The 26,336-nt window shown below is 39.4% G+C and overlaps 1 protein-coding gene across 5 annotated transcripts in view; it reads left to right on the forward strand.

The window, feature by feature from the left end:
* NCKAP5 (NCK associated protein 5) overlaps positions 1-26,336 on the forward strand; it is a 974,611-nt gene that overhangs the window by 17,231 nt on the left and 931,044 nt on the right. The window lies entirely within an intron of this gene.

Raw genomic sequence — 26,336 nt, forward strand, 5'->3', positions numbered from 1 at the left:
TCCTTCAACATCAGCCGAATGCAAAGGAGGGTTGAGGGTGGCAGGAGATGGTGGGCTCTCTCAGGGGAGGGCTGTCAGCCAAGTCATGGCTTTAGCCTTGCCCTCACATTTCTATTAACATTGCCTTTATTTTGAACTTTCCAGCTCGTTAAGGTAGTTCTTTTTAGGGCTTCTTTAATCCACCAAAATTCTGTGGAGTTTTGGGTTCTTTCCCTTGTTTATCATCAGGGGTCAGAACTGGTTGTCTTTTCTGTTCTACGAACCCCGGGGGAGAAGAGTGGAATCCCCCAAATAGCTGAGCTCTGACTCAGCGCTTCTAGGACCTTCTCCCTCTGGCCTCTCCCAGCCCCCTTCACTACTTTCTGCCGTTTACAGAGCACTCAGTTCGTGTGATCTGCTTTCAATAAAACCATCTCTGACCACACTGCAAAGGAACACCAGGTTCTTAATTTAATTATATACATTGAGGATGAAGGTTGCCAGACACCATGAAAAGCATTAATTTGTTGTCCTGTCATGTGCTGTTGTAGCTTTTCTCATCCTTAGAACTGTTGGCTGTTAAAGTCTCTTGATTTTTCTGAGAAAGTTTATGTCCACCTTTTGTCTTTGGAAAGAACAGCTTTCCTGAGGGACAGGAGGAGAGAAGCGCCAAGTTTAAGAAAGATGAATAAGCGCAGTCATTAATTTGTAAAACGTTCTCAGAGACTGTGTGCTTAAAGGGTATTTTCCTTTTGAGCAGTAATCATTACCCGATTGCATAAAATACACACACACACATATATATTAAATGGGCTTCAGTTGTTTGAACCATCAACATTATTCATGACTAGTTGGCTAACATGTAGCCAGCCATGTATCCTTCTTCCTTAGAACATACATTGTTGCCAGGCTTGTTCCTACTTCCTGAGCAGTATGGAGAAGTGGGAGGAGGGGAAGCCGGTCAGGGTACATAATGAGGTGGGTTGTGCTGATGTCACAGAGAAACAAAGTGGTTTTGTGATGGTGGGGGTGGTGGTGAGAGAATTGGGTGGGGAAATGTCTCGTGTTAATAAGATTTGAATCCCAGGAGACATAAAAGACATCTCCAATTGTCAAGATTTAAGTAAAATCCTCTTAGTATTTAGAGACCAGTGTGATGGAGACAATCCTACACTTGAATCTTTTTATTTTAATTTCGATTTCAATTGCTGATAATTCCTTGCTTCATTAAGACGAGCCTTTTCAGTGCCATCTCTGCCTGGAAAGAGAGAGAACTCGGGGGGGGGGGGTGGCGAGGCATTGTCTTTACTATTTCTCATGACCAATTTAGGCTTATCTCCCCTTTCCAGACCCCATGCACCAAGCAGCAATCTCCTGTCCCATTTTCAGTTCTGTTAGTGTGAATCCTGATGGTAGGATTTCATTAGAATTTATGAGCATCGTGTGCCAAGCACTGTGCTAACAGCAAACCATAATAGCCAGTGCCTTACTGTCTAGCATGTGACAGGTGCTTTGTTCATCTTGGAAACAATAGCTTTCCAGAGGGACAGGAGGAGAGAAGGGCCAAGTTTAAGAAAGAGAAATAAGTGCAGTCATTAATTTGTAAAAAGTTCCCAAAGCCTGCCTGCTTAAAGGATATTTTACTTTTGAGCAGTAATCATTACCCGATTGAATAAAATACATATATAAAATGGTTTTCCTCCTCATTTTGCAGATGAGGCAATTGAGACTCAGTGAAGTTGGATCACTTGTCCAACATCAAATTAACTTAACAGGTGGTAAGACTCAGAACTTGCACGCAGGTCTGTTTAACTCTACAACCCATATACATGTCATTGATTTTAATATGCTCCCTTGTTTTTCTACTTTTATGGTGTATGTTGCCTTGGAACAGAGAGGGAGATACATTAAAACCTTTGAAAATTTATGAGAATAAATATCTAACAGCTATCTATTTTCTCAGAGTGGGAAAGATCCAGCAGCCGAGGGCACCCCTGTGAAGGCTATGATTGCAAGGCTCACATAGGTACTTTTGGTTGCTAAGCTCTATCGTCTGTGGTCCCAGCCCTCTGCACCTGAGTGCACAGGCAGATCCTCTCCAAGCTCTTCCCACCCCATGTACATTTCAGACCTCCCTCTGCTCTGTTGTCTCACAGATGGGATCTCTGAGTTCCTGTTACCAATCTCGCTGGCTACTAAATTTCAGCAGCTGCTTCTAATTTTGGCAACTGCAATTTCCTGTTAGCATTACCCATTACTTTAAGGATGACACTTAGGGCCCTTTCTCAGACCTTCAGGATCAGGTTCCTCCCTGGGTTTGGGGAAGGGAGGGCAAGGTAGGGAAGGCTATACCAGGAAAATCTGGATTGGTCAGGCTCCCTGCTAAGACTAGCTCCCAAATCTGTTTCAAACCAGTGCTGATCTCAGTGTGTGTCTAAGGTAAAGTTGTTGAAGAGTGACCAGCAGTAGGTGGAAAGTTCAACTTCTAACTTTATTAGGCTGTGTTCTCTCCTGATATTCACTTTGCCCCCTCGTCCTAGGCTAGTGTTTGCATTCTAACTTAAGACCATATTAGAAAGGAAAAACTAAATCAGAAATGAATTCTCAATGTGGGCACGGTGGCTTATGTTAACTTAATACAATTTCACCCTCAGAAAAAAAAAATGCGTACGCTGTACTTACCTTTATTGACTATAGTAGGACCTTAAAACTAGGTATTTGTGTGGAAACCTGCAGACTAGGAAAAGTGAATGAAATCACAGTAGCATGAAATCACATGGAAGATATCGAGGATAGTGCCATGTTGGGGAGAATATTTCTTCATAAGGTTGCCATGATCTCAGTAGCTGTGGGAGTAAATAATATCCTCATTTAGAAATGTGGGAGTTGAGCCCAAAGAGAGGGCTGAATGAGTATCTGACAGTCTATGTCTGCCTACAGTTGAAGTTCTCAGCTGAAGGCAGCTCTGACTGAATTGGGAGTGGTAACTCAGTTGAATTGCCAAGCCTCCTGCTTTTGCTATGTGATGCATCAGTCTGTCCAAGACCCCAGCTGAAGGTTATGGCACTTCCCGGGTATTGAAAAGACCCTAAATTAGGAAACTCTGATGGTAAAGAAGATTGTAATTATGGCAGGTGGTTCTTTTACCAAGTTCACAGATTAAACTCCTCCTCATGGCAACTCAGCAGCACTGAGGCACTCATCACTTACTGAAAACTGTGAAATACCTACTATGTGCCCGGGATTGTGATGGACACAGGAATGGTTCTGTGAATATGACCCAGTCACTCTCCTCAAAAAACTCCCCATCAGTGGGACATTGGGAAGAGATAAGACATGAGCCACATGGGCCCAGAACCAGAATCTACAGAACAGAAACTGCTCCGGGAGAGCCTTTGGGATGGACATGGGACCTTTGGTTGTACAGGAAGGAAATCATTGCTCCTGAGTCAGGACATAGAAGAGGCTGGGAGAGGTGCTGCTGTCTGCCTCAGTCATCTTGATAATCCTGAGTCTGGAGACTTGAGGAATTTATTAAACTTGCATATGATGTAGCAAATGGAGTGCCGGCCTCAAAAACCAGAGAATTTTAGGTCTCGTCACCACCAGAACTTTGCCCCCTGTCTCCCCACCCCACCCCACCCCCTTCAACATTCAGCTTGGAAAAATGATCAAAGCATCCTGGGTCTTGGTTGTTTGATCAGTAACACGGTACTGTACTTACCAGAAGGTGGAGGGCTGGACCACCTGATCACCTTAATTTTCTTTCAGTTCCCAAGTCTCTGATCTTATGATTTCTGCTTCTCTCTCTTGATAAAGGCAGCACAAAGGCTGATTTTTGCAGAAGTGTGTCATTTGCTAAATTAAACCCAGTACCTACCCCTGGACATTTGAATAGCAACTAACTGGTCCACGGGACCTGGTCCTAGATGTTGCCAAGTTCCCTTGAATTAAGTCTTTAAAGTGTTTTGCAGCATTAAGAGAAAGATTATTTGTAGAAATTTTGCCCACTATTTAACCATCTGAATTTATTGATGAATTAAAGCTTCATCGTCATGGTGTTATCTTTAAAGGACATTTACAATGTGTTTGGTAAATGAGATTGAGTCATGTTTAATTTTGAAAACTTCCCTGGTTTCTTTCATAACAGTGATAGTGGGTTAACAAGTGTCTATTGAGTGCCATTATGTAGGGAGAAGTAAACTGGTTCATTGTCCAGGAGCAAAGGAGTAGAAAGCACTCTTTTTATCTTTATGAATCTTACCATTTATCTGAAGTAAGGCATGCGTCTGAGAACAATTATAGAGCAGTTTGGCAATACATTCCTTAATATGCTTTGAATTGAAGGCACACGTTCCAACTTTTGGCATAGTAAAGAAGACAATATAGAAGGGAAGTTTATGTTGTTTTGAGTCTCAAAGGAGCTGATAATATGCTTTCCCAAGGCAGTCTCTAATATTAAAATTCATTTTAAAGCCTTAAAGCCAGAGTTAGACACAAATTGTAGTGAGAGGACAGACCATGGACTAATCCCTAAAATTGGGGACATAGGGGATGTAAGAACGAGGGAAAAGTGTGAAAACATCCCTTGGCGATGCCTGATGGGGACCGGGGACTTTACACTCATTAGTGTGATAATCCACATGATCATGTTCTTTCTCTATTACTGATCAGGAGACTGAGATTTAGAAAGGCAAGATAACATTTTTCCCAGTTAGTAAGGGCTGGAGGTGGACTTGTTTCTAGGTCTACCTGGGTAAAAAAAAAAAAAAAAATCTCAGCGTGAGTGGTGACAAATGGTACAAGTTGAATGCAGGTCACAGATTCATCTTTATACAGTCCGCTGAACTCCGTGATATAATAATTAGCTGAGATCACTATCCATTTTAAGTGTACTGGAGAGATAGAAATTTGGATAGAAACTGTGCAGGCAATGGATTCCAAGCCTAGGAGGCGACCTGTCTATGCTTCTTATTCCCCCAGTAGTTTTTGTAAAGTTTCTTGGCCAGAGGGAAACTAAAGAGCAACTTGAAAGCTATATAAAGCAAATGTGTAATGGTGTTTGGCAATGTTCTGAAAGTAACTACCAAGAATGCATACTACAGGGAGGAATGAAGAACCAATTTCTGGCCGAAATCCATTTTGAATGGAAAAGCTTTTAATGGATGAATTCTCCTTCAGTAAGTTGTTGCTTTCCATTTAATTGCCATTATTTGCTATTTTATTTGTAAATCTTTATTCACGGACATACATGACTACGTTGGGAGGCAGTAGAAATTTATGTTTATGAACTATGTGTTCTCCTTTCTTACAGAGTAAATATCTAAGCACTCTGCACACTCTTCTCTTGCCTTGTGATTATCATTTGTTCTATATAATATGTAATATATATCTGTTTCTATTAAAATTTGAGAACTTGGTTTTCCCTATCTGATCTTTCCTAATTAGAAATTACATAGGTGAATTGGAGTCCTTCTAATCTACTACTGTAAGTATAGGAACTGAACTTCATGCGCCTATCAGGTGCCTTTCACAGCTTTTGTAAAACGGTGAGTCACAAAGCCATGCCTGAGTAGTCTTGCAGACTTGTCAGATCAAGAGACCATCTCCTTCGGGCCATACTCTCCCACTCAGATTTCTTGTTTTCCTGATTTCTGAGGATGTCTCCAGCAGCTGTTCCTGCCTGTGGGCCATGAACTCTTGTGAGTGGGAGGGAGATGCAGAGTTATTGCAAAGGGTGTGTAAATTCAGATGAACCCCAAGCAGCCATATGTGTACTATGATTTTTCAAAATATATAGAAGTATGGGATATATATGTATGCACACAGTATAATAAATGAATGAATTACAATGGCCTTTAAAAATACTACTAAATAGAGTTTAATCATAATCTTTTTTTCTGAATCAGCAAATGGTAAAAGTGCAAAATTATTACATAGAAGTTTGTGAAAGTTTTTGAAGTTAAAAAAAAAAAAGAAATTTCATAACCAAAAAAAGAGTTATGCTGTACCTCAATTCAGATCATTCAAAGCACTTATACCACTCACCACCTGGGGTATGGAATTCCCAAATTTAATTGACTTCTTTTCCTCCACTTTCCAAAGCAAAGACATGAAAGTCTGAAAAAAGTTAATTTTCTCCCAATATTTATCTCTCTCTCTTTTTTCTTTTTCTATTCTCATTCTATTGTTTGGAAATGTTCTGTCATTGTATTCTTGTATTGTCCCTGATGCACGGAGGATGGTCATGTTTTATTATTTATTACATTTGACTATTAGTTTTAGATAGAACTTCTTTACCATATTATAGAAGTACTCTTCTATTTCTGATTTGCCTTGAATTACCAAAAACCAGGAATAGACGCTTAATTTCATAAACGTCTTTTAAACATCTGTTTAGATGTATATGATCTACTTGACCTAGTGTTGTAATAGATTAAATCATATCAATCAAACACTTCTTGTTTATGGTTCCTTCTTCCTTTTCTAAGCAGTAGGCCTTGATTTGTGACTCTTTTAAGAGTTCATAAATATCATCCTTATCACCATCATTGTATTTTTGCTTTGTTATTATTTGCTAGTTTCATCAAGTTTTCCTATCAGGTTTATGCAAGTTTCCCAAAATGAATTTGGAGGGTGTTCATCTTTATCTGTGTTCCAGAAACTGTTTATTTTTACCAAGTAGTAAGGTATAGTCATTGAGCCCATGGGCTCTGGGGGACATACACAGACCTCAGTTCAAACCCTGGCTTGTTCACTCACAGGTTTTCTAACCTTGGGCAAGTTATTTAACTTGTCTAAGCATGAGTTTCATTACCTATAAGATGTAAACACAAGCACCTATAGTACAGAGGTTTTGTGAGATTAAATGAGATCATATAGGCAAAGCCCTATCACAGCTTCTGGCTGGTTGTAAGCATTAAATAAATGTGTTTGTTGCTAAGATAATGGTGATAAAGATGGTGATGATGATAGTGATATTGTTATTATTGCATGGAAATGATCTTTTCCTTGAAATTAGTTATGTGTAATAATGGAATGGCTTTTTAAAAAAGAGTTTTTGGAGGCACCTGAGTGGCTCAGTCGGTTGAGCATCCGACTCTTGGTCTTGGATCAGGTCATGATCTCGGGGTTGTGGTATCAAGCCCTGGGTTAGGCTCCGTGCTCAGCGTGGAGTCTGCTTGGAATTCTCTCTCCCTCTCTCCCTGCCCCTCCCCCTGCTCTCTCTCTCTCTCAAGTAAATTAATCCTAAAAAAAAAATTATTTGGGGCATTTCCCTTTTCTTCTTTAATTTGTCCAGTTTTCCTATTTTATTCAGTTAATTTTAATGATTATTTTTCAAGAGAAATTTACCTCTAGATTATTGAGATCTTCAAAATTATTAGGCCAAGTGTAAGGTATATTTTCATGTTTGTATTTATATAGAGAGATCTACCTATATATCTATATACATATATATATACTCGTATCCACTTTAATTTTTATTTTTGAATATTGTGATTTTTCTTTTTTCTTCATACTCTTATGGGTTTATTTTTATTCTTATGGAAATAAGATATTGTTTATTTTCAAGTTGTTTAAATTTCCTGCTTTTAAAATTATTTTCTGCTTCAAACCATATTAATCTTCCAGTGCTTTTCCTAAATTTGTATTTCTTTCTTTTTGGAATATAAACTACTTGGTCATTTATTATTTATTCTTAACTTCTTAACTTTTTGAATAATGAAATCATTTAAAGATATTGGTTTGCTTCTGAGTACAGTTTTGACTGCATCCCAGAAGTTTTTCTCTGTTGTGTTCACACCGTCATCATTTTAACTTATTCCATTATTTTATAATTTTAGTTTTGACATTCTCTTTGATCAAGAAGAATAATTAGGGGCACCTGGGTGGCTCAGTTGGTTAAGCAGCTGCCTTCGGCTCAGGTCATGATCCCGGGGTCCTGGGATTAAGCCCCACATCAGGCTCCTTGCTCAGTGGGGAGCCTGCTTCTCCCTCTCCCTCTGCCTACTTGTGCTCTCTATCTCTCTGTCAAATAAATAAATAAAATCTTAAAAAAAAAAAAAAAAAAGAAGAATAATTATAACTTCTCATGTTTTTGTTTTGTTTTTGTTTGCTGTTGTTTCATAGTTTACTTCCAGTTTTCTTACAGATGTCAAGGAATAATGGCTATCTTTTGCTTTGGTAATTGTGATTTTTATTTTGATTTAATAAATGATCAATTTTGGTAAATGTTCTATGAGCAATGAAAAGAAAGCATATATTTTTTGTAGATCATGGAGTTTGTAGAGTATACAGAAATGCATTTATCTATACACGCACTCACACACACACAACCCAACATACATTATCAATCATTATTATTTAGATCTCATTACTTTTTTTTTCTTTTTGTCACTTGTTGCTTCAAGAACAAAAAAGTGTGGTAAGACCTATGCATTCTCCTTTTATTATGATTCTATAAATTTCTTTTTATATTTCCAATATTTTCCTTTATGTGCTTTGAAGTTATTTATCTACAGCCTGAATATCAATGACTATCAGATCTTGTTAATACTACTGTTACAAATACTAAAAAAAATAGTGCTTGAGCATGTACCATGTAGCAGGTATTGAGCTGGGAATGAATTCCATTAAATGAATTTTTTTTTTTTTAAAGATTTCATTTATTTGACAGAGCACAAGCAGAGAGAGAGAGAGGGAGAAGCAGGCTCCCTGCCAAGCAGGGAGCCCGATGTGGGACTCCATCCCAGGACCCTGGGATCATGACCCGGGCCGAAGGCAGCCGCTTAACCGACTGAGCCACCCAGGCATCCCCATTAAATGAATTTTTTAATTAATACTTATAACAACTTGATAAGGTAGATACTTATATTCATCAGTTCCAATGAGGATTTTTACAGATTGTATTCGTTAACAGACACACAGATAATAAAATTTTTTGTTTGACATAATGCTTCTTGCCTTTAACACTGCTTCTTTAATGTTAATATTGTGACCCTTGCTACCTTTTTGTTTGCATTCACCTTGTATATTCCTGTCTATTTTTGTTCACCTTGTATATCCCTATCTTTTATTCACCTTGTATATCCCTGTCTATCTTTTAACATTTAATCTTCATGTCATTTAGTATGATGTGGGTGTATAGTTGCTATCCACAAAGAAATATCTGTGGGATGAGCAGGTCTTTCAGGGTCACTTTGTTTAGTGTGTATCTTTTCTAGGAGGCATATAATTGGTTGTTGTTTATGATGAGTGTGAAATGGTTATTAGGGGAGTTGAACCCACTTACAGGTATTGTGTTAATGATAGGTTTGATTTACTTCTGACATTTAGTGTTTTGTTATTTTTTTATGTTTCCTTTAATTTTCTTTTTTTGCTTTTACTGTTGCCATATGGACTATGAGTTCTTTGATTAAATATCCATACAAATTGGTTTGGAGAGTATACATCTTGTTTTTATCCCATTTTTGATTGGCATCTGGCTTGTCCTACCGCTGAGTGCGTTCACACTGTCGGCACGATAATTGGCGTTTCCATTACAGCTGCTGCTTCACAGGCTCCATGTGCCAGCCTACGGTAAATCATGTTCACAGCCATGAATTTCTCTTCTTGTTTATGATCTCATTTGAAATAATTTATTCTTTTGAAAATGAAACATATTTATCACACAATGTAGTCTTCTCTTCATTTCTGAGTCTTGTCCTAATCATATAACAAATGTTAAATAATATGTATTGACTTTCTGTTATGTACACTGTGTTGAACTATGTGAATTTGAGGGAGGAAGAAAAGGAATACAAAGTAATATCTCTGTCCCTGTTTTTAACTTGCTTAAAGCATAATTGACAGGGGGAACTGGGTGGATATCCATCAAAATTTAAAAAACTTGATAGTTAAAATATAAATGATGTCACTGGCACTGTGTATAAATAAATGCTAAATGAGAAACTTATGCAGGATGTGCCATGAATTCAGAGGTCGGAAATGTTGCCTAGGGTTGAAGTGTTCAGGGAAATCTTTCCTGAGGAAGAAGGAGAACATCCCAAGGAGGTGAATAGTGTGGGCAACGTTGTGGAGATGGGCATATCCCCAGCATGTTCATGGGGTGGCAAGCAAACGATGATGGTCACGTTAGAGCTTTCATGGGATTGGAGATGCTTATTAGGGTGAAGGCTTCATTCCACAAACAGGTGTTAAGCGCTTAGAGCATACAGAAGGCAAAGGGGCAAAGGCATGTCACAGAAGGCTTTCCTGTGGAAGTGGTCCCAGAGTTGAAACCTAAGAGACAGGTAGGAGTTCAGTGGGTAACGGTTTCAGGCGGGGTGGGAAAGTTGGAAAGAAGTGTTTTCTAAGCAAAGGAAAGCAAAGATATGAAGGCTTACAGGTGAGAAAGAGCATGGTGCTTTTAAGAACTGCAACTATTTTTTTCTGTGGTTGAAAAGCAAAGATATGAAGGCTTACAGGTGAGAGAGAGCATGGTGCTTTTAAGAACTGCAACTATTTTTTTCTGTGGTTGGTAGATTGAATGTGAATAGGAGAATTTGGTGAACCCATTAGAAGGAGAAAAGCTTCCCCAAGTCATGAGGGCTTTGGGTACCACATTGTAGGCTTTTGGACTTTATCTATAAGGCTTGGGGAGCCTCAAAGTGATTTTGAATAGGATAGTGGAGTTGGGTGGAAAGTGGAACATAGACAGGAAGATGGAAAATGGGAATATTAGTTGGGAGATTATTGGATTAATTCAGGTGAAAGATGTTCAGGGACTGAACAGAGCCAGTGGCAATGAGGATATATTTGAGACCGATTAAAACAGAGGCTGTAGCCCAGATACCAAATGGATAAAGGAGCTAGGAATAGGGCAACCAAAGATTAGTCTTTGGATCTGGCTTGAGAGATGAATCTGTTTATCATTATAGGAAACACAGGAGAAAGAAAAAGTTTGCAGGCCAGGGAGGAGTTGTGGGATAGGTTGAGATAATTTTAGGTATTATACATATGGATTAAAGGTTTTCCTTTTCTGGTGTTTTCCTACTGAGTTTAGAATAATGGGGTTTTAAATGTTGGTATTTCCTTAAGATTGCCATGGGTGTATAACATTGGTAAAATTACTAGGTCAAGAAAATATGTATAAATGTACAGACTTGTTGATGAAACAGAGTTTTATTTAGCTACCAATCCCATAAATGGCCAAACAATTAACAATGATAAAGTTTGTTTCAGTAACAAAGCTTCCCAAAGACAGGGAGATTTGGATGCCTTTCAACAAAATAAATTCCTTTCTTCTCAGATGACATGTAAACTGATGTCATTTCTCATTCCATAAAGAAAAAAAAAAGATGAAACTTGCTATGGTTTGCAGTATTCCAATGATGACATTCTTCCCCAAAGTAGTCTAAAAAAAGACACTGTGAACAAACTTGTACTTCCTCTGCCAGAAACGCATGCCTGGCCACAATGCAAGCCTTTCATATTTAGCCATTTAGATAATGGTTTCTACATGAACTTTCATAACATTTATTTACTGCCATAAATGAATGGACCAACCACTGTTGGAAGATAGGAATCCAGTTCCTCAGCAGTTAGATTTCTCACTACATTATCCCAACTTTATAAACGTTGCTCTGAAAGTCGTATTTCCTGTCAGTATTTCAGGGACAATGTGAAATGTCACGGGTATCCCAGTTTTGAATTTTTACAGTTCTGCCTGCTTGTGAAACCTATTAGCCTCACTCCATGAAGATCATGCTCTAGTTATAAATATTTTAACTACCCAGCACACCCTTTTTTTAAGGGTGTATCAGCCACCCTTCCTTCCCCTCCCCTCTTGCTGACTGATTCACACTCTTTTGTGAATTGTTGCAGCCAAAAGAAAAAAAAAAAAAAACAGGCTGACTGCCTGTTTCTGAAGACAAGGCTTTCTGTACATTCACCTGGGGAAAATGGTGAAATATGATTTGGGCTGATCTGCTAGTGAGGGATTAGCCAGGATAGATGTGTTAATCTTTAATAGAGGAAGACATTTTGCTGTGATAGGTTTTCCATTGACAGGGTAGAGGCGATTGATGGTGAGCCTGCTCTGGAAGAGTTTGAACTCAAGGTGGCTCTGCTAAGCAGATCTCTTGACTTGTTGAAGTCCTGCCACCCCCCTCATCCCTACGTGCTGAGGCATGGGGTTCTCTCGGGTTGAGCTGGTTGAACTGGACAAACCACAGCCTCCCAGAGCTGACTCTTGGGCCAGGGCCTGGGGGCTGGCTCCTGCCCTGGCAGGAAGCTGTGCCCACGTGCTTGCCCTCATCATCTCCCACTCTGTTGGTGCCAGGCTCAACCAGACAGGAGCAAGGGATGGCCATGGACAGGGCAGTTGTTGCTTGACCCTGACCTTCTTCAGAAACCCTATTTCCAGAGTCTTCCCAGCTCTTGGCTGGCCTCTCAGAATGGACTAGGATTATAGACCAAATTTCTGGAGCCTCACTCTTGGTGGCTAGATAATGCAGGACCAGATGCAGCTTGGAAGAAGGCACTAGATGGTTGAAAAAGGTAAAAATAAGACACCTCTTAAAATAAAATTAGAACTGTATATTTTCTCTCCTACAGTAATCTAATTGCTTCAAGTGGGGAGAAACATCAGTAAGACGTTAGAAAGAAAGAAAACAACTGGGGAACCTTTTACTTCGAGAAAGCAGAGAAATGCCTTGTTGTTAACATTGGCTGCCTCGGAGCTAAAAACAAATCTCTGATGTCCATATGACGCATATAACTGCAAAAGTTCCCCAAATACCAGAGAACTCCCGAAAGCTTCTATTTTATTCCATAACTGTCACCGTTATCTACCTATATCTATGCCTATTTGCTGAATAAGAATAAAGAGAGAAACTGAGCAAAATCTGCTTTCACAAAGGACATAGGAGGATGGGGGAGTCATTTCCATAAGAGGTAATAAAAGCTACGATACAAGTTTGGCATGGATTCTCAGGAAGCAGTTTAACTGTCTTCACGGCTCTAATACTTCGCACAACGCTTGACTTGCAGTTGTTCTTATTTGCTGGAAGTTGGGCTTTGGCTGCCACCAACATGAATTTGAGCCATTTAAGCTAATTCTTTACGCACTAATTCTTTAGGAGAGTTTCATTCATTTTATTTATTTATTCATTCACCGGCAAATGCTTAGAGGCCGAGCTACTGCTCTACAAGACCAAAAGCATATGTAATCAATATCAGCACAATTCTAGCCTAAATGTTGACATTTGCATAGGTAACCTAGCAAGTGGTTTACGTGCAAGTGAGAGGATATTGTGGGTAGGGGTTGTCTAGTGTATTAAAAGAGAGGCAAAATAAATGTGGGTTGTGCAGAAGTTTGTGTGAGTAATTAAAATAAAACTATTACATGGTTCACCTCCCTGGGTCAGTGAAGATATTTTATTTACAAGCATCTCAGTGCTATAGAAAATGACTTGAGAACATTCTGGAGAATGCCTATCTTTCTACTGAATTCCCCTTGAGGGGCCTCTAAGAGGCCCTCCTTCCTCAGCCTAAGAGAAACTTTCCTCAACTCTTGCATATTTCCTCCTTTACAAGAACGATATGTGCTGACTCAGCTTCCTTACCTCATAGTTATTCATTTAAAACATTATGAAATATTTAAGACAAGAATGTGTATAGAAGAGCACAGTAAAGGGGTGCCTGGGTGGCTCAGTCGTTAAGTGTCTGCCTTTGGCTCAGGTCCTGATCCCAGAGTGCTGGGATCGAGCCCCGCATCGGGCTCCCTGCTTGGCAGGAAGCCTGCTTTTTCCTCTCCCTCTCTCCCTGCTTGTGTTCCCTCCCTTCCTGTCTCTCTGCGTCAAATAAATAAATAAAATCTTTTTTTTAAAGAAAAATACAGTAAAGCCTCGTGTATCAACACTCAGCTAAGCAAATAGAACATTACCAATAAAACTGATGCTTGTGGGCACCCATTCCCAGTCACATCTCACTTCTTCCCAGTACACAGTGATGCAACCGCTGTCCTGAATTTGGATTGGGGTAATTGTCATTTCCATATCATTCTTTTTTTTATTGTTATGTTAATCCCCATAAATTACATCATTAGTTTAGATGTAGTGTTCCATGATTCATTGTTTGTGCATAACACCCAGTGCTCCACGCAGAACGTGCCCTCCTCAATACCCATCACCAGGCTAACCCATCCTCCCACCCCCCTCCCCTCTAGAACCCTCAGTTTGTTTTTCAAAGTCCATCATCTCTCATGGCTCGTCTACCCCTCCGATTTCCCCCCCCTTCATTCTTCCCCTCCTGCTATCTTCTTCTTTTTTTTTTTTCTTAACATATATTGCATTATTTGTTTCAGAGGTACAGATCTGAGATTCAACAGTCTTGCACAATTCACAGTGCTTACCAGAGCACATACCCTCCCCAGTGTCTATCACCCAGTCACCCCATCCCTCCCACCCCACCCCCCACGCCAGCAACCCTCAGTTTGTTTCCTGAGATTAAGAATTCCTCATATCAGTGAGGTCATATGATACATGTCTTTCTCTGTTTGACTTATTTCGCTCAGCATAATACCCTCCAGTTCCATCCACGTCGTTGCAAATGGCAAGATCTCATTCCTTTTGATGGCTGCATAATATTCCATTGTATATATATACCACCTCTTCTTTATCCATTCATCTGTCAACGGACATCTTGGCTCTTTCCACAGTTTGGCTATTGTGGACATTGCTGCTATAAACATCGGGGTACATGTACCCCTTTGGATCCCTACATTTGTATCTTTGGGGTAAATACCCAGTAGTGCAATTGCTGGGTCATAGGGTAGCTCTATTTTCAACTTTTTGAGGAACCTCCATACTGTTTTCCAGAGTGGCTGCACCAGCTTGCATTCCCACCAACAGTGTAGGAGGGTTCCCCTTTCTCCACATCCCCGCCAACATCTGTCATTTCCTGAGTTGTTAATTTTAGCCATTCTGACTGGTGTGAGGTGGTATCTCATTGAGGTTTTGATTTGGATTTCCCTGATGCCGAGCGATGTTGAGCTCTTTTTCATGTCTGTTGGCCATTTGGATGTCTTCTTTGGAAAAATGTCTGTTCATGTCTTCTGCCCATTTCTTGATTGGATTCTTTGTTCTTTGGGTGTTGAGTTTGATAAGTTCTTTATAGATTTTAGATACTAGCCCTTTATCTGATATGTCATTTGCAAATATCTTCTCCCATTCTGTCGGTTGTCTTTTGGTTTTGTTGACTGTTTCTTTTGCTGTGCAAAAAAAGCTTTTTATCTTGATGAAGTCCCAATAGTTCATTTTTGCCCTTGCTTCCCTTGCCTTTGGCGATGTTTCTAGGAAGAAGTTGCTGCGGCTGAGGTCGAAGAGGTTGCTGCCTGTGTTCTCCTTTAGGATTTTGATGGACTCCTGTCTCACATTGAGGTCTTTCAACCATTTGGAGTCTATTTTTGTGTGTGGTGTAAGGAAATGGTCCAGTTTCATTCTTCTGCATGTGGCTATCCAATTTTGCCAACACCATTTGTTGAAGAGACTGTCTTTTTTCCATTGGACATTCTTTCCTGCTTTGTCAAAGATTAGTTGACCATAGAGTTGAGGGTCCATTTCTGGGCTCTCTATTCTGTTCCATTGATCTATGTGTCTGTTTTTGTGCCAGTACCATACTGTCTTGATGATGACAGCTTTGTAATAGAGCTGGAAGTCCGGAATTGTGATGCCGCCAGCTTTGCTTTTCTTTTTCAACATTCCTCTGGCTATTCGGGGTCTTTTCTGGTTCCATACAAATTTTAGGATTATTTATTCCATTTCTTTGAAAAAAGTGGATGGTATTTTGATGGGGATTGCATTGAATGTGTAGATTGCTCTAGGTAGCATTGACATCTTCACAATATTTGTTCTTCCAATCCATGAGCATGGAACGTTTTTCCATTTCTTTGTGTCTTCCTCAATTTCTTTCATGAGTATTTTATAGTTTTCTGAGTACAGATCCTTTGCCTCTTTGGTTAGATTTATTCCTAGGTATCTTACGGTTTTGGGTGCAGTTGTAAATGGGATCGACTCCTTAATTTCTCTTTCTTCTGTCTTGTTGTTGGTGTAGAGGAATGCCACTGATTTCTGTGCATTGATTTTATATCCTGCCACTTTACTGAATTCCTGTATGAGTTCTAGCAGTTTTGGGGTGGAGTCTTTGGGGTTTTCCACATAAAGTATCATATCATCTGCAAAGAGTGAGAGTTTGACTTCTTCTTTGCCGATTTCGATGCCTTTTATTTCTTTTTGTTGTCTGATTGCTGTGGCTAGGACTTCTAATACTATGTTGAATAGCAGTGGTGATAGTGGACATCCCTGCCGTGTTCCTGACCTTAGGGGGAAAGCTCTCAGTTTTTCCCCGTTGAGAATGATATTCGCTCTAGGTTTTTCATAGATGGCTTTTATGATATTGAGGTATGTACCCTCTATGCCTATACTCTGAAGAGTTTTGATCAAGAAAGGATGCTGTACTTTGTCAAATGCTTTTTCTGCATCTATTGAGAGGATCATATGATTCTTGTTCTTTCTTTTGTTAATGTATTGTATCACGTTGATTGATTTGCGGATGTTGAACCAACCTTGCAGCCCAGGGATAAATCCCACTTGGTCGTGGTGAATAATCCTTTTAATGTACTGTTGGATCCTATTGGCTAGTATTTTGGTGAGAATTTTTGCATCCATGTTCATCAGGGATATTGGTCTGTAGTTCTCCTTTTTGATGGGGTCTTTGTCTGGTTTTGGGATCAAGGTAATGGTGGCCTCATAAAACAAGTTTGGAAGTTTTCCTTCCATTTCTATTTTTTGGAACAGTTTTAGAAGAATAGGTATTAATTCTTCTTGAAATGTTTGGTAGAATTCCCCTGGGAAGCCATCTGGCCCTGGGCTTTTGTTTTTTGGGAGATTTTTGATGACTGCTTCAATTTCTTTAGTGGTTATAGGTCTGTTCAGGTTTTCTATTTCTTCCTGGTTCAGTTTTGGTAGTTGATACATCTCTAGGAATGCATCCATTTCTTCCAGATTATCTAATTTGCTGGCATAGAGTTGCTCATAATATGTTCTTATAATTGTTTGTATTTCTTTGGTGTTGGTTTTGATCTCTCTTCTTTCATTCATGATTTTGTTGAGTTGGGTCATTTCTCTTTTCTTTTTGATAAGTCTGGCCAGGGGTTTATCAATCTTGTTAATTGTTTCAAAGAACCAGCTCCTAGTTTCGTTGATCTGTTCTACTGTTCTTTTAGTTTCTATTTCATTGATTTCTGCTCTGATCTTTGTTATTTCTCTTCTCCTGCTGGGTTTAGGCTTTATTTGCTTTTCTTTCTCCAGCTCCTTTAGGTGTAGGGTTAGGTTGTGTACTTGAGACCTTTCTTGTTTCTTGAGAAAGGCTTGTATTGCTATATACTTTCCTCTTAAGACTGCCTTTGCTGCATCCCAAAGATTTTGAACAGTTGTGTTTTTATTTTCATTGGTTTCTATGAATTTTTTAAATTCTTCTTTAATTTCCTGGTTGACCCATTCATTCTTTAGTAGGATGCTCTTTAGCCTCCATGTATTTGAGTTCTTTCCAACTTTCCTCTTGTGATTGAGTTCTAGTTTCAAAGCATTGTGGTCTGAAAATATGCAGGGAATGATCCCAGTCTTTTGGTACCAGTTGAGACCTGATTTTTGACCTAGGATGTGATCGATTCTGGAGAATGTTCCATGGGCACTAGAGAAGAATGTGTATTCCGTTGCTTTGGGATGGAATGTTCTGAATATGTCTGTGAAGTCCATTTGGTCCAGAATGGTGTCATTCTGGTGTCATTTTTAAAGTCTTTATTTCCTTGTTGATCTTTTGCTTAGATGATCTGTCCATTTCAGTGAGGGGGGTGTTAAAGTCCCCCACTATTATTGTATTGTTGTCGATGTGTTTCTTTGCTTTTGTTATTAATTGCCTTATATAATTGGCTGCTCCCATGTTAGGGGTATAGATATTTACAATTGTTAGATCTTCTTGTTAGATAGACCCTTTAAGTAGGATATAGGTCCTTCCTCATCTCTTATTACAGTCTTTGGTTTAAAATCTAATTTGTCTGATATAAGGATTGCCACCCCAGCTTTCTTTTGGTGGCCATTAGCATGGTAAATCATTTTCCACTCCCTCACTTTCAATCTGGGGGTGTCTTTGGGTCTAAAATGAGTCTCTTGCAGACAGCATATCGATGGGTCTTCTTTTTTTATCCAATCTGATAGCCTGTGTCTTTTTTTTTTTTTTTTTTTTAAAGATTTTATTTATTTATTCATGAGAGACAGAGAGAGAGAGAGAGAGAGACAGAGGCAGAGGGAGAAGCAGGCTCCCCGCGGAGCAGGGAGCCCAATGTGGGACTCGATCCCAGGACCCCGGGATCACGACCTGAGCCGAAGGCAGACGCTTAACCGACTGAGCCACCCAGGCGTCCCTAGCCTGTGTCTTTTGATTGGGGCATTTAGCCCATTTACATTCAGGGTAACTACTGAAAGATATGAATTTAGTGCCATTGTATTGCCTGTAAGGTGACTGTTACTGTATATTGTCTGTGTTCCTTTCTGGTCTATGTTGCTTTTAGGCTCTCTCTTTGCTTAGAGGACCCCTTTCAAGATTTCTTGTAGGGCTGGTTTCGTGTTTGCAAATTCCTTTAGTTTTTGTTTGTCCTGGAAGCTTTTTATCTCTCCTTCTGTTTTCAATGACAGCCTAGCTGGATATAGTATTCTTGGCTGCATATTTTTCTCATTTAGTGCTCTGAATATATCCTGCCAGTCCTTTCTGGCCTGCCAGGTCTTTGTGGATAGGTCTTTTGCCAATCTAATGTTTCTACCATTGTAGGTTACATATCTCTTCTCCCGAGCTGCTTTCAGGATTTTCTGTTTGTCTCTGAGACTCGTAAGTTTTACTATTAGATGTCGGGGTGTTGACCTATTTTTATTGATTTTGAGAGGGGTTCTCTGTGCGTCCTGGATTTTGATGCCTGTTTCCTTCACCAAATTAGGGAAGTTCTCTGCTATAATTTGCTCCATTATACCTTCTGCCCCTCTCTCTCTTTCTTCTTCTTCTGGGATCCCAATTATTCTAATGTTGTTTCGTCTTATGGTATCGCTTATCTCTCGAATTCTGCCCTCGTGATCCAGTAGTTGTTTATCTTTCTTTTTCTCAGCTTCTTTATTTTCCATCATTTGGTCTTCTATCTCACTGATTCTTTCTTCTGCCTCATTTATCCTAGCAGTTAGCACCCCCATATTTGATTGCACCTCATTAATAGCCTTTTTGATTTCTACTTGGTTAGATTTTAGTTCTTTTACTTCTCCAGAAAGGGTTTCTGTAATAACTTCCATGTTTTTTTCAAGCCCAGCTGTATCTTTAAAGTCATGATTCTGAACTCCAGATCTGACATCGTACTAATGTCCGTATTGAGTAGGTCCCTGGCAGTCGGTACTACCTCTTGTTCTTTTTGTTGAGGTGATTTTTTCCATCTTGTCATTTTGTCCAGACGAGAATAGATTAATGAGAGAACAAAATGCTAACAGGGTAACAACGTTCCCAGAAAATATACTCTAGACAAATCAGTAAAGACCTGAAGCAGTGGGAATAGAAAGGGAAAGAGAGAAAAAAGAAAAAGAAAAAAAAAAGGAAAAGATAAAGGTAAAGATAAAAACAAACAAAAACAGAACAAAACAAAAAAAAACAGAATGTGATCAAATATGATCAGGCTGGTATATAGGTCAGTGCCACACACTAGATTTTGGGTGTATTTGGTCTGTTAGAAGAAAGTGCCTCCCAAAATTTTAAAGAAAGAAAAACTTACATATGTACAAAAATAAGTGTTGATATGATGAAGGGATGGAATATGACTGTAAAGATGGAGATTATAAAAATTTTATAAAAGGAATTGGTAAGAAGTTCTTTGAAAAAAGAAAGAAGAGGATTTAAAAAAAAAAAGAAAGAGAAAAAAAAGGGAGAGAATGTGATCAGGCAGGGGAGTAGGAAAAAACCGTACAATAGAGATTTAGGGTATATTTTGATCTGTTAGAAGAAACTATCTCAAAATTTTAAAGAGAGAACAACTTATATACATATGCCAAAAATACGGGTAACTACTATGAAGGGATAGAATATGACTCTAAAAATGAAAAATAAAAATGAAAAATAAAAATGTTTTTTTTAAATTTTTTTTTTTTTTTTTTAAGATTTTATTTATTTATTTGAGAGAGAGAGAATGAGAGACAGAGAGCATGAGAGGGAGGAGGGTCAGAGGGAGAAGCAGACTCCCTGCCGAGCAGGGAGCCTGATGCGGGACTCGATCCTGGGACTCCAGGGTCATGACCTGAGCCGAAGGCAGTCACTTAACCAACTGAGCCACCCAGGCGCCCCAAAAATGTTTTTTTTAAAAAAGGGATTGATAAGATGTTGGTTGAAAAAGGGAAAAAGAAAAAATAAAAAAAAAAGACAGTTAAAAAAAATTAACTTTGAAGGACTAAAGAATCATGGTAAAAAAGCCATGAATTCTATGTGCAGTATTCCCCTAGCGCTGGAGTTCTGCCGTTCTCATTGATCGGTAAACTTGGTCTTGGCTGGCTGTTCTCGCTGATCTTCTGGGGGAGGGGCCTGTTGCCGTGGTTCCCAAACGTCTTTGCCGGAGGCGGAATTGCCCCGCCTTTGCCCGGTCCGGACTAAGTAATCTGCTCGGGTTTGCTCTCCGGGGCTTTTGTTCCCTTCAAGCTTTCCGTACAGCTTTGGAGGTGGAGAGTGAAAATGGCGGCCTCCCAATCTCTGCCCCAGAGGAGCCGAGAACTCGGCCCCGCTCCTCAGTGAGCCCCCAGAGAAAAGCCGCCAGTCACTCCCATCTTCCCGGTCTCCGGCCGCACTCCGTGCTTACCCGGCCTGTGACCGAGTGTTTCTATCTCTGGCACCCGTGTGGAGTCTCCAAACCCAGCAGATCCCTGCGGTGCACTCCCGCACCTCTCCTCCCGGGGGAAGAAGGTGAGTCTCCCCGGATCTGCCGCTTGTTGGGTCCCTGCTGGAGGAGCAGGGGCCCGACTGTGCTGCGGATCACAGTTTATGGCAACCCTGAGCTGAGAGCCTGCGCCTGGGCTCCGTCTCTGCAGCCGGCTTCCCTGTTCCGATACCTGGGAGCTCTGCCGCACTCAGGCACCCCCGGTCTTTCTGTGACCCCGAGGGTCCTGAGACCACACTGTCCCGCGAGGGTTCCACCCCCCGCTTAGCCACCGGAGTGACGTCCCTCAGTGGAGCAGACTTCTAAAAGTTCCGATTTTGTGCTCCGTGGCTCTATCACTTGCCAGAAGCAGCTGATGGAGGCCCCCTCCCCCGCCGTCTATCCTCCCGAATATCGCCTCGGATTCACTTCTCCGCACGTCCTACCTTCCAGAAAGTGGTCGCTTTTCTGTTCAGAGAGTTGTTGCTCTTCTTTTCTTCGATCTCCTGTTGAGTTCGTAGGTGTTCAGATTGGTTTGATCCCTATCCAGCTGAATTCCTGAGAGGAGACGAAATCCAGGTCTCCTACTCCTCCTCCATCTTGCTCCACCCTCCATATCATTCTTTAAGTATGCATGACTAATCACTATGTCATGTTGTTTTCCATATCTTTAAACTTTATATAAATGCTACTATACTGAATGTGTTCTCCTGTGACTTGGTATCTCCTCCATATTTTGGTGAGGTTCATCCATGATGATGGTGTTCCATTGTACAAAAGTCCATGACTTATTTATAAACTCTCCTGTCGATGCACATTTAGTTTGCTTGCAACTTTCATGTTGAGGGATCAGGGCAGGTATCAACATTATTACTTGGTACAAACAGGGACTTGTTGGCAGGAAAGTGTCAGAGGTGGTGTCCCAGCATCCTTTCCAGAGGTCTGCTTGAGCTCACATGCATTTGGATGCACTGGGGGATGGGTTTCCTGAAGAAGGGATCCACCAGTGGGATATTCCCATCTTGTTGCTCTCCCTTTTGGTGAGCTGAACAGAAGACCCTCATAGGATGGTCAGACCGCTTTGGTGTCAAACAGTCTGAGGGTGAAGTATGAGCTGTTTGCAGTTGTCGGGCACATAAACTATCTGACACTTGGAGTTCTCGGGGCCCGTGGGAAGTGTGACTCCTCCTACTGTTAAGAGGCCCCTTATTCAGTTAGTTTCTTACTGGGCAATTCAGAAATTTATTCTGAATTGCCCAGTATAAAAATTCTTATTGATTATCACTTGTCACCGCAAACCAATTTTTTTCTTGTTTCAAATACTATTGCCACGATCATGTCTCCTTGTATACATAGGCAAGAGTTTTTGAAGGTATATACTTAGGAGTGGAATTGCTGAATTGCAGGGAGTGTGCCTTGTCAGATTTACTGAAGCTTGCCATTTGTGCTTCAAATTATTGAACCAATGTATACTCCAACCAGGAATACATTTGCGTTCCCATTGCTCCACATCCTCTCCAATCACTGCATTGTTCAAATTCATTAATTTTTGCTAACTTGATAAGTGATATGAGATGGTACCTCAGAGAAGTGTTTTGATTATGGGTTAAGATTGAGCTGGTTATCTTATGTCTGTTAGTTATTTATGTTTCCTCTTTTATGAATTTCTTTTCCCTTTCATTTTGCCACCTTTTTTTTTGTGTGTGTGTGTGAATTGTTTCTTTTTCTTTCTGACTTGTAGGCATCTTATATTCTGGATGTTTACTCTGTATGGACCTATATGTTGCAAATCCGTCTCCTATTCTCTGGTCCTTGTGTTATACTTTTTAATGGTCTTGTGATTATCAGAAGTTTAACATTTGGATGTAACGGCATCTATGGTTGTTAAGCCTAATTTCAAAGAGCTCTTTTATTCTTAATTACTGTGGGTTTCTAGTCTCTTATTCATTGCCCTTAAAATTCTATATGTGTGCTTAACTTAATGTAATAACTATATCTTCCCTTATGAAAAAAAAATCTTGTATAAACGTTTTATTGTTGTACAGTGTTTTAGTTCTACCTTGTTTTTGTATTTCCCTCATTTGACACTATCATATGGCTTTTTACTGCCCAGCTTGATTAGATTTACCTATGCCTTTATTAATTTCTTTGCTACCAGTCATTTCAGACTTTCTCTAGTCATTGCTTTAGTGAAAATCTATTTATGGTAAACTTGAAAATTTCTCAGAAAATACATTTTCTGAATGGCGATTTAAGTAGGTAGGAAACTGGAAGTGAAGGATTCCCATGACTTCTGAGAAATCTGCTGTCATTGTTATCTTAATTTCTTTGTAAGTGTCATTCTAATACATATATTATATATATACCAGAAAGAAGGTACTTTCTTTCTGTCTGCCTTTTTTTTTTTTTTTTTTTAAAGATTTTAGTGATTTATTTATTTCAGAGAGACAGAGAGAGTGAGAGAGAGAGCACACGCCTGCGCACAAGCAACGGGAGCAGAAGGCAGAGGGAGAAGCAGACTCCCCGCTGAGCAGGGAGCCGGATGTGGGAGTTGATCCCAGGACCCTGGGATCATGACCTGAGCCGAAGGCAGATGCTTAACCCACTGAGCCACCCAGGTGCCCCTTTCTGGCAACTTTTAAGGTCATGTTTGTCTTTGGTGACCTGTAGTAGTGCTATAGTATATCCAGATGTGGATTAAAAAATATACATATTAAATTTTTTAAAAATTTCCCCTTAAAATTTTTGTACTTCCTGAATCTGAGGATTCATGTTTTTCATCAAGGACTTTTTTTGTCATTATATTTTAAATATTGTCTCTTCTGGAACTCCAATTAGATGTATGTTAAATCTCATTTTATTTTTTATTTCTCTTAAAACTCTTTTTCATATTTTTCACCTCATTATCTCTATTTGCTCCATTCTAGAAACTTTTTAAAATCTGTTTTCCAGTTCATTAATTATCTCTTCCATATTCTGTCCCATTTGCTTTTTAAACCACCCATTGGATTTTTTATTTCAATAATTATATTTCAGTTATGTTCAATGATTATATTTTAATAAGTCCAAGTTGGTTCTCTTTCCAGTTTGCTTACTTGTGTTTTGTTACCTCTTGCGAGTTCTGATATATGGAGTACTGGGAACCTACTTTTATGGTTTTTATTCTACAAAGTCCTTACCTTGGTGTCCTGTTTCCTTAGATATAATTTTGATTTGAGAGCTTATATTGACTGATCTTTATCTGTGGGAATCCTGAGAGCTCTGCATTTGATCCTGGGATGCTATCAAATCAGGACAATATTCACTTAGTATTTTGGCTTGTGGTTTTACAAACCCTGATGTTTATATAAATTTGAGCCCCAAGCTCACATGGAATAGAACTGTATTTAAAAATTCTTGGCTGTGGAGGAGGGGTAGGAAGGTTCATTTGACAAGATTTAGGAAATAAAAATACAGGGTACCCAGTTAAACTTTATTTTCAGATAAATAATTAATACTTTTAAAAGTATTAAGTATGTTCCATGAAATATTTGTCCTAGATTTTATCTGGCTGCTCATGGCTAGGGGATGGGGAGGTTTTATTTTCCTAACAAGACCTGATGTTGATAGGATAAATTTCCACATTGTCTTCCTTTTGTAGGTGAGTAGATTTTTTTTTTCCCCCCAATCCACCATTTCATGGAACATCCAGTCTTACAAAGGTCTTGGGTTTTGTGGGCATTTGAGTTCTAGCTCCCCACCTTGTAAAGGTTTTGTGACCTGTTCCCCAAATGTTTATAGGTCCCTAGAGCTGGAAAATTCCATCCGCATGGTGACTGATTCAGCATTTGCTTTCCTCTCTGGGTGTGGGTGTTTTTGTTTTGTTTTGTTTATATTTTTGTTTTCTTTTCTCCTTGTTTTGTTTGGTTGCTTGAGTGTGTAGTTTTTTTTAGCTCCTAGGATTTTCCCCTTCCTTTCAAGTGAGATATGCATTTAAAAGGGTTTGCCATGTTTTATCAGTTATATTGCTGGAAGCAGAAACACTTCCCTTCACTCTTTAACCAAGCCCTTGCCCTTACGACTGATCTAAAATTGCTCTCTGAAAATTCTGCCAGGGGTTCTTTATTGCTAAATCCAAGGGCCTCTTCTTGAGAGTTGCCTACTTGAAAGTTCTCATATCTTGGTTAACCTTTTTCTTTCAGTGACTTCTGCGACTCCAGTTTCTTCTTATACTTTTACCTCTCTGACCTGCCATTGTCAGTCTTCATTAATAGCTCTCTTTCCTGTTGCTTCTTCTTTAATGTAAACATGCCTCCCGGAGACCGAGTATACACCTAAGCTAGTGTTCTGATCTCCAAACTCTGCAGGTTAGCTTTTATATTGTTTTCTATTGGCTATCTTTGAAAAAACAGATCTTATGACTATTCTTGCCCTTGAAATTCTTTGATAACTTTTTATTGCCAATATATATATAACCTTAGCGTTATAATTTCTCCAATATATGACTCTTAGCCACACCTTCTTGAACTTTCTCAGGCAAACTCTATGCACTGTCCTACTCTGTCCTTCTTGGACCATGATGACGTTTCAGTCTTTTTGTCTTTGTTCATAACCCTACAGTATCTGCTGTTCACTACCTGCATATTGAAATCATACACTTCCTTCAAGGTTATGCTGGGATTTCACCTTGGTGGAGGTTGGACCCATTCCCATCCCTGTCCGGCTGCCTACTTTATTCATGCTTTTCATACAACACTTGCATTTTGTGCTGTCAATCATAATTATTTTTGTAACTTTCTCTCTCTCATATTTTTTAGAGTACAAACTATCCTTTTCATCTTATCACCTTCATTTTTCTGAGCACAGTACTGTATATTTGGTAGCTTTCAGCAAATTCATTGATTATTTAATTAAGTTGCTTATCCTCAGTGTTTATGAGGACATATTAGGACTTATAATATCAAACCCAGTTGTATTAAAAAATGATCAACTTAGAAAAATTGCTAGAGCTTCATAAGCAGTATGAATCTTCATTTTCAATTTGGAAGAGTATTTCCCTTAATCTCTTACATTATCAGGGGAGTCTTATTTTTATGTTAGATCTTCCATCAGGCTGATGGTCATAAGACTAGGAAATCCTAGAATCTCATGAAACAGTCCTTCCAAAAAACATCCTGTAACCTCATGGCCTCTGAAGTATGTTCATTCATTTCCCCAAATCTCTTTTTTTCTTTCTCTCCTTAAAATTATTGCAATGTATAAATTAAAGTAGATGTAGGCATCTTATGCCTATTTAGAGCATTTGTTCTAATAGATTTCACTGTTACATCAGCCTTCAAGTCATTTGTAAATACCAGTGAATTTTGTCCTCTTTCCTTCTTCTCTTTCTGCATAGAGTTGCCAGAAT

The sequence above is a fragment of the Phoca vitulina genome, unplaced genomic scaffold (genome assembly GCF_004348235.1).
Source record: "Phoca vitulina isolate PV1807 unplaced genomic scaffold, GSC_HSeal_1.0 scaffold1, whole genome shotgun sequence".
NCBI lineage: Eukaryota > Metazoa > Chordata > Mammalia > Carnivora > Phocidae > Phoca > Phoca vitulina.